This window comes from Myotis lucifugus, unplaced genomic scaffold (assembly GCF_000147115.1).
Source record: "Myotis lucifugus unplaced genomic scaffold, Myoluc2.0 scaffold_16, whole genome shotgun sequence".
NCBI classification, from domain to species: domain Eukaryota; kingdom Metazoa; phylum Chordata; class Mammalia; order Chiroptera; family Vespertilionidae; genus Myotis; species Myotis lucifugus.
Window position 1 is genome coordinate 1112557 of NW_005871064.1, and position 8679 is coordinate 1121235.

Below are 8679 nucleotides of genomic sequence, written 5' to 3' on the forward strand. Positions count from 1 at the left end.
ATACAAAATGAAACATAAAAATACCACCCATACGAGATTACACATCACAGCATTGTTTACCATAACAGACTATCAGAAGCAAGTGTTTACCAAAAGGAGATTGGATAAATAAATTATGGCCCATCCATACAATGGAACACTAGGTAACTATACAATAGAGTGAAACTTTTTGCTGTAACCATATGGCTAGTTCTCAAAGGTTCACTGCAGAACAATGTGTATGTTATGCTATATTTAACATGCAAGGTCCAGAATGTGTACGTTATATTTTCTTATGTGGGGATCGGTGGGAACTGGGCAGATAGGGGGTGGGTGAGAGGAAATTTTTCAATGAAAACTTCTTTTCGAATTATGTCAATGTATTACCTATTCAAAATTAAATTGAAACCTGACTCAGACTTGCAAATCAAAGTGACTAGAATGTACATTCATATTCCTCTCCTTCCAGACTCAGTGACCCTCTAGGATCCCTGCTGTTTGTTGGGGTCGGTGTCCTTGCTGCTCCCAGATTAGGCAGTGAGTCCCCTGAGGACAGAGATTCTCCTTCCTCACTTTCTGTGGGTGCCTGACACGGGGCCTTGCACACAGCAGGTGTGAGAATGTCTGTTGGATGAACACATGGAGGCGAGAGGAGGGAGATGAGGCGGGGAAGATAGATTTGGGGCCCAACTGTGAAGGAAGACATACTGATGATTTGAACTCCGCTGAGGGACAGATATGTTTGTTTGTTTGTTTTTAAACAGTGTTATTGAGGCATAATTTATATTTATAAGCTTTTTAAAGTAGAGAGTTAGATTAGTTTGGGTAAATGTATATGCCATGCACCTGTAGAAGGTGGCGGGAAAGGCACTAGGTGTGTGACCCATGGGGTCAGACCTAACGTGGGTTCAGCAAGCTCGGTACGTGGGTTCTGGCTCGGAAAGAATTCAGAGCCAAGACCCAAACTGTGAGAGAACATTTATGTGGTAAGTTACAGAGGTAGAAGAAGTCATTCCTAGAAGAAATGGGCTTCGCAAACAAGTTCTGGAGATAAAGGAAGGGCCCTTGGAGCTGGGGAGTGAGGAAGCTGATGGTAATGTACATGGAGGGGGAGAGGGCAGGGAAAGGCATGGGCGTGCTCCTGGGAGGGACAGTCCACTGGGTCCTCCATCCTAAGGGTTCCAAGGGTGGAGATTTTAGGGGAGGTCCCCGGGGAAGATCTTAACAGAATATTCAGCAGTTTTCCAAGTGTGTCTTTTCAGGGTTGTGGCCTCCACTGATTGATTGGCCTTTGGGGACATTATTCACTGCAGCTGGTCCTGATGTCACTCTGGGCCTGGAGCTGAAATACAACTGAGGCCCAGATGTTATCTCCAGGGAGGAAAGGTCAGGGGTCCAAACTGCACGACCAGCGATATGCTAGGGAGGCGGGGTGGGGGGAGTCACCCGGGGGATGAGGTCCCACCCTACAATTGATTGTCCATTGCTAGGCATGTGGGGCTTCCCACCTGGTGACCTTCTATATCTGGCCCATCGTCCTTGCTCTGCTCATGTCTGTCTAACTGCCTACAACACAATGGGTGCCACAATCAAGTTTTAAACCATTTCTTCTATCACTCCAGAATGTTCCCTGTGCACCTTTGCAGTCCGTCCCCACCTCCATACTCCTGGCGCCAGGAACCACTGACATGCTTCCTATTGCTAAGGTTTTGTTTTTTCTAGAATTTCATGGGAAACCACAATGGAACCTTACAGTATGGAGTTTTTTTTTGGTATCTGGTTTCTTTCACTCAGCATGATGTTTTTGAAATCCAAAATGTTATTGTGTGTATCAGTAGTTGGTTCCTTTTTATTACTGCTCAGTAGTATTCCATTGTGGGTATATGCAAATCCATAGAAACAGAAAGCAGATTAGTGGTTGTCAAGGGGTAGGAGAAAGGGGAATTGGGAGACACGGGGTTTCTTTTCTGGGTGATGCAAATATCCTGGAATTAGATGGTGCTGATGGTTGTACAACATTGTCAGTGTACTAACATGCATTGAACTGTCTACTTTAAAATGGTTAAAACGCATAGAAGCGAAGTGATAGTTGCCAGAGGATGGGGGTGGGGAAAATGGGGAGATGTTGGTAAAGGGTACACATTTCCAGTTATAAAATGAATAAGTTCTGGGGATCAATATATAGCATGGTGACTATAGTTAGCAATGCTGTATTTATATACTTGAAAGTTGCTGACCGATGAGGCTCAGAAGGAAGGCGGGGGAGTAGGTGGGGAGTGATTAACCAAGGAACTTATATGTTTAAATGCATAGCCCTTGGACACTGACAATAGTATGGTGAAGGCCTGAGAGGGGTGGGTGTGGAGTGGAGGGAGTCGACGGGCGGAAAAAGGGACATCTGTAATACTTTCAACAATAAAAGACATTTTATTAAAAAGTTGCTAAGAGAATACGTGTTAAATGTTCTCACCATAATAAAAGAAATTGTAATGATGTGAGGTGGTGGATGTGTTCACTAACCTTATAATGGTGATCATTTTGTATTACATACATGTATAGAATCTTCATGTTGTACACCTTAAACTTACACAATGTTATATGTCAATTATATATCAGTAAAGCTGGGTGAAATAAAATGGTTACTAAGCAAAGAGTTCTTGGAGGCAGACTGACTTGTTGCAGGTCTCCATTTCCCTCCTGACTAGCTATGAGACCTTGGGCCAAGTACTCAGAGTCTCCGTTTCTTCATCTGTGAAATGGGTGTAAAATAGAGGCCGTGTCTCAGAGCTGTAGGGAGGCCTCAATGAGATAATGCATGGAAAGCACTTGGCATGGTACCGACAAGCATCTAATCAATGTTAGCTACTTTCTAATCCTCCTATACCTGCCATATGGCTAGTCTATTACATGTCTTATTTGATTCAACATGAAGCAGGAATTATTCTCATTCTATAGGTGATGAAACTGAACCACCAAGAGATTAAGAATAAGTTGTCCCCATACTGAGGGACTTTCTATAAAAAAACTGTTCTGTATTTTTCAAAAATGTCAATATCCTAAAAGACAAAAGAAGACTGAAGAACTGCCCCAGGTTGAAGGAGCTTCAGAAGCTATGACAATTAAATGGTATGCACGACCCCAAATTGGGTATGGAAACACTTGCTCTAAAGGACATTATCGGGACAACTGACAAAATTGAAATATGGACAGTGGATTCGATAATAGTATTGAATCAATGTTCGATTTCCTGATTGATCACTGTAGTGTACAGGGCCAGGACTAGGGTTCGGCAAGCAAGGCTCCTAGGGTGCGAGATGTAAGGAAGCCCTCACGGGGCCATTCACTCCCAGGCCTTGCTTGCCTCCCCTGGACCTGGCCCTGTACAAGGCCTGGAGTGGTGGTCCTTGTTCTTCGGAAGTCCGTACTGAAGCGTTAAGGGAAAAGCAAGCCCGTGTATGCAACTGACCCTCCAATAGCACTGAAATAGTAATATATGGGTAGAGAGAGAGAGAACGTTAAAGCGCATGTGCCAAAACGTTAACAATTGGTGAATCCGGGGTATATATAGGGAATATAGACATTCCTCGTACTACCCTTGCAAGTTTTCTGTAAAATTGAATGTAAAAATGGTTAAGTCACTTGTCAATGTGAAGAGGTTCCTTTAGCAGCAGAGCTGGAATCTGGACCCTCTGCCATCTCCAGCCGTCTACACCATCGACACCGTGGTTGGTGTGGAGCTGCCCAGCCACCCAAATAGCTACACCCTGAGGCCAGGTTGGAGGAGGGTCCCCTGACCAGGTGCCTCCGGAAGGCAGTGGCCCAGGCGTATTAGAGCAGAGCTTCTCCATTTAACAGCACACAGACCACTTGGGGATCCTGTTAAAGTGCAGGTTCTGATTCTGTGGATCTGAGATGGGGCCGGAGGGTCCACATTTCACACCAGCTCCCAGGTGAGGCGGATGCTGCTGGCCCCTGGACAGGAGTTCCAGAGACAAGGCCTAGCCTCCAGGACCCAGACCTCCAGGGCCTGAAATTCAAAATTTGGGGGAAGAGGAATAATGGGAAGGAACGCTAAGTGACTTAGGAGACAGCCCACAGTTGTGATTCTATGTGCCTCAAATGCTTTTCAATGAGATGTTCCGCTTTCATTTTCCAAACATCCTTTCATTTAATAAACATGCAGAGTGAGCCTACTGTGTGCCCTACTTTAGTGTCGAGTGAGGAATGAAAGGTGAGGCACATTAACTGAAACAGTTATAATTTACTCAGTCTTTCCCTTCCCCCAGGAGACTCCAAATCTAGACACTTTTTAGTCCAACAAGTGAACTTGGCATCTAACTGTCTCACTCGGTGTCACAGGCACAAGAGAGAACATTGCAGGCAGGGCTTGCTGGAAATGACGATTTCATCAAAAGCAAACAACACAAAACATTTTTAAAAGACAGAGTTGGCATTTGTGTCATGACATAATTTTAGTGACAAAAAAATTTTTTTTAAATATATTTTATTGATTTTCCATAGAGAGGAAAGGAGAGAGACAGAGTCAGAAACATCGATGAGAGAGAAACATCGATCAGCTGCCTCCTGCACATCTCCCACTGGGGATGTGCCCGAAACCCAGGTACATGCCCTTGACCGGAATCGAACCTAGGACCCTTGAGTCCGCAGGCCGATGCTCCATCCACTGAGCCAAACCGGTTTCGGCACAAAAATTTTTTATAATGAATATTTGTGTGAAAGGTTCTTTGTTTTCAATTCTTAAGGGGAAAATATCTTCCCTTAACTTTACCGAAACATTTTCTTATTTTTAAAGCATTTTTCTTGGGAGACCTTGAGGAAAATAGCTCACTTTACTTTGAACCAAAATAAGTCACTAGCCTTGTCTGTTTGTTTGTTTGTTTGTCTTTAAGATTCAAGGAGCCCTGGGAGCCCTAGCCAGTTTGGCTCAGTGGATAGAGGGTCGGTCTGCGGACTGAAGGTCAAGGGCACATGCGGTCCCCAGTAGGGGATGTGTAGGAGGCAGCTGATTAATGGTTCTCTCTCACCATGCATGTTTCTATCTCTCTCTTCCTCTCTGAAATCAATAAAAATATATTTAAAAAAAATAAAAGATTCAAGGATCATCAAGTGCCACCGTTTGGAGGTAGGAATGAGGCATTTGAAGGAGAGGGATGCCTGAGCATTTGAGCAGCTCATCACTCACATCTCGGACGGCTATGCCAAGGAAAAGCCTAGCTGGTTCCAGGCCTCAGCTTCTTCCGGCCCCTCCTCCAGGAAAAGGTGGCCAGTAGAGCCCTGGCTCCCCTGAGGCTCCCAGGACATTGCAGCTCTGAGATTTTCCTTTCCCTTTCTCCCAGGGCCGGTGGCTGCCTCTCTGCTTCTGCTTCTTCCCCTTTCCTTTCTCTGGCTGACTCTCATTTCCCACAAACTGAACCCACCTGCTGCCTTTCAATTCTCCCAACACTTCCAGCGCTTCCTGACCCAGGTACCCCCTCGCCTGTGCCAACAGCTTACCCCTGGCAGAGCCAGCCCCTCGCAGGCCTGCAGGATCTGCTCCTAAAACGTGCTGGGGCCACAGCCCTTGCTGGCGCCAAGTGAGCCTCCTCCATCACTTGGGTACCTGGGCATCTATGCCAGCACATTTCATCAGCAAGGAAATGAGAACCCAGCACTCTCTGGGCCACCGGCCCCTGAGGCCACTGGTGGTGGTGGCTGTTCCCCTCCCTTCTCCATTCTAGGGAAGCTGGTTTGGGGGTCAGCTCCTCCCTGGTTTACCAATAACACGGATTCTCGCTAAGAAAGATGCCCTGGCTCAGTAGCCCCTCCCCAGCCTGGATGCCCACCTGCCCTCCCCAGCACACAGGAAACTGGGAGTTCCTCCGAACTCGCCTGAGGCTATCCAGGCAGTTAGAATTCTGGTCCCGACTGGAGTCCTGACAGTCCACTAAGGTTCCTTGGAAAGTGTTCTTAATTGGAGGGCTTGACCCAAAGGCCCTGCCCTCCATCATCGCTGCTCCCCCAGGGGCAAACTGGAACTGATTCTGCAGCCAAGGAGAAGGCCACCACGCAAGCAGGCCCAGGTCCAAGGTTGGCCCTCCCTCCCCGCTCCACATTCCAAATCTCTCTCATCCCACCCATGAGGCCCAAGCCTCCTCCTACCAATGACTCCATCCCAGCTGATCTCATCCTTGCTTTCCTACTGTCCTGTGTGTTTACATCATACTTCATTAGAAGACAGTGGCGTAGAGCTGGAGATGACGGGTGGGCTCCGGAGTCTATAGAAGTTGGTACCATCGCACTTGTTTAAAATTTTTTTCCCTGAGAGTTAAGTGAAAATTCTATTATCCAACAAAATTTTGCATATCTTCTCTTTGTCAAGCACTGTTCTAGATAGAGGTAAAGTGGTGTATGGGTCAAATCCCTTGTCCTTGAAGAGTTTACATTCTTAGTAGGTGATACAGACAATGAACATGGACCCAAACAAAAAATAAAGCACTAAACAGTAATAAGTGCTATTTTAAAAAGGACCATAGAGAGGGATTAGATTTGAAGAGGGGGTGGAATACTATTTAGGATAGGGTAATAAGGAAGGTTGTCTGAGGAAGTAACATTTGAGCAGAGACCTTTGTTCATACATGGGATTGTGACTATTATCAAGATTGAAAAAGTGAATTGTTTTTCATAAGTAAATTTATTTAATAACCATACATTATAATCAGTCAGGAATTATGCAGGCTTATATACAGAATAGCATCAAATTTGGAACATCAGTTAGGATATTACTAGATGCAAATGGCTGAAGATTCAAAGTATGGATGCACATAACAATGTAAATAGACGTTACAAATTTCTGCAAATTGTGCCTAAAAATGGTCTTCAGCAGATGCTGCTAAACTCTCTTTGGATTACAGCTTTTGAACAAAACAAAATCCCAATGTATTTGGACAGGAGATCTCTAAAACCTCCTCCACCCCCACAGCTGTCTTTATTTAGTACTAAATTTAGAGCAGATGGAGAAACCAGCAAGCAAGACAATGCCTGCATCTGCTAATAAATTAATACTGCTGAGCCAAGCAAGTAGAGAAATCTAGAGTGGTCTCTACATGTTAGCTGAGCTACAAAGAAGGTGAGGCCTCCTGCTTTTGAAGAGTTTATAATCTATACAATCCTATATAATAAAGCCTAATATGCCAATCAACCAAACAGCAGAATGACCGGTGGAACAACCGGTCGCTATGACATGCACTGGCCACCAGGGGGCAGACGCTCAATACAGAAGCTGCCCCCAGGACCCAGGCCCCAGGCCAGTCAAGGCGGGTGCCAGCGGGGGGGCCCCCCAATCGCCCCGCTGTTCACCCCTCAGAGGGAGGAGACCCGTGGCCGGGCGATTGGGGAGTGGGGCTGGCGCCAGCCCCCGATTGCCCCGCAGGAATGGGTGGCACAAGACCAGTCAAGGCAGGTGCCAGTGGGGGCCCCCTAATCACTCTGCCAGACGCCCCACAGATCTGCCCTGATCGCCGGCCAGGCCTAGTGACCCTGCAATTTTGTGCATTGGGCCTCTAGTTTGACATAATATTGTTTGCTAACATTTATTGAGGACTTACTATTTGCCAAGCACTATTCTAAGTGCTTTATTCATATCAACTCTTTTAGTCTTCCTAACAATCCTGTGAAATACATGCTGTTATTCTATCCAGTTCACAGAGGAGGACACTGAGTCTCACAGAGGTTAAGTGACTTTGCCCAAAAGGTCACATGGCCAGTGGTCATATGGCCAGTGTCTAAAGCCCATGCTCTTAGTCTGAAGTGTTCTCCTAGAAAGACACAGACAGGAATAGGTTGTCCCCATGACTTCATTTTATGTTGACCAGGTGTTATTATTTTTGAGAAGTACGCCTACCCCTCTTAGAACGTCCCACAGGTCTGTATCACAGGTCTTATGCTAAGCCTTGCGTATAATAGGTGCTCAATTGGTATTTATTGGTTTGATCATGGGCAATATTATTTTGAATATAATGGCCATAAGAACTTAAGGAAGTTGACCAATGCCATGAGAGATGTGTCAGAGCCTGGTTCGGCCAAGTCCTGCACCCTGTCTGTCTGTCCACACTACATTGGGAGCCACCTCTTTTCCCTCTTGTCTCTCTCTGGAGGCTGTAAGCAACTTGAGGTTAAGCATAGTGTCCAGGTCATCATTGCATCCTCAGTGACCAGGCCAGGGGCTGTGAGGACGTTTAATTGTGAGTGACAGGAACCTAGCTGGCATTTGTTAAAGCAGGAAGAGATGTGTTCGAAGGATGCCGGGGGAGCTAGTTGGTTAAGGGAAGAGAAAGCAGCAGAGGAGGTCCAGAGACTGAACCCAGGGCTCTACACTGCCGGGCTGCCTTTCTTTCCATCTATTCTGCCTCTGCCTGTATTCCTATGGTAGGAGGCCTCCAAGATGGCCCCACCATCACCCCTGTATAATCCCTTTCCCTTGAGTGTGAGCTGGACTGATTCCCTTCTAATGACTACAATATGGAAGAAGCAACGGGATGTCAATTTCAAGGTGAAGTTATGAAAAGACTGTGCACCCCTGTCGAGTGCTCACTTGCTCTTGCTGGTCCTGTGGGAAACCAACTGCCATGCCAAGGGGCAGCCCCATGGAGGGGTCCCTGTGGCCAGGGGCCACGGTCTGCCAACAATCCCAGGAGAGGGCTT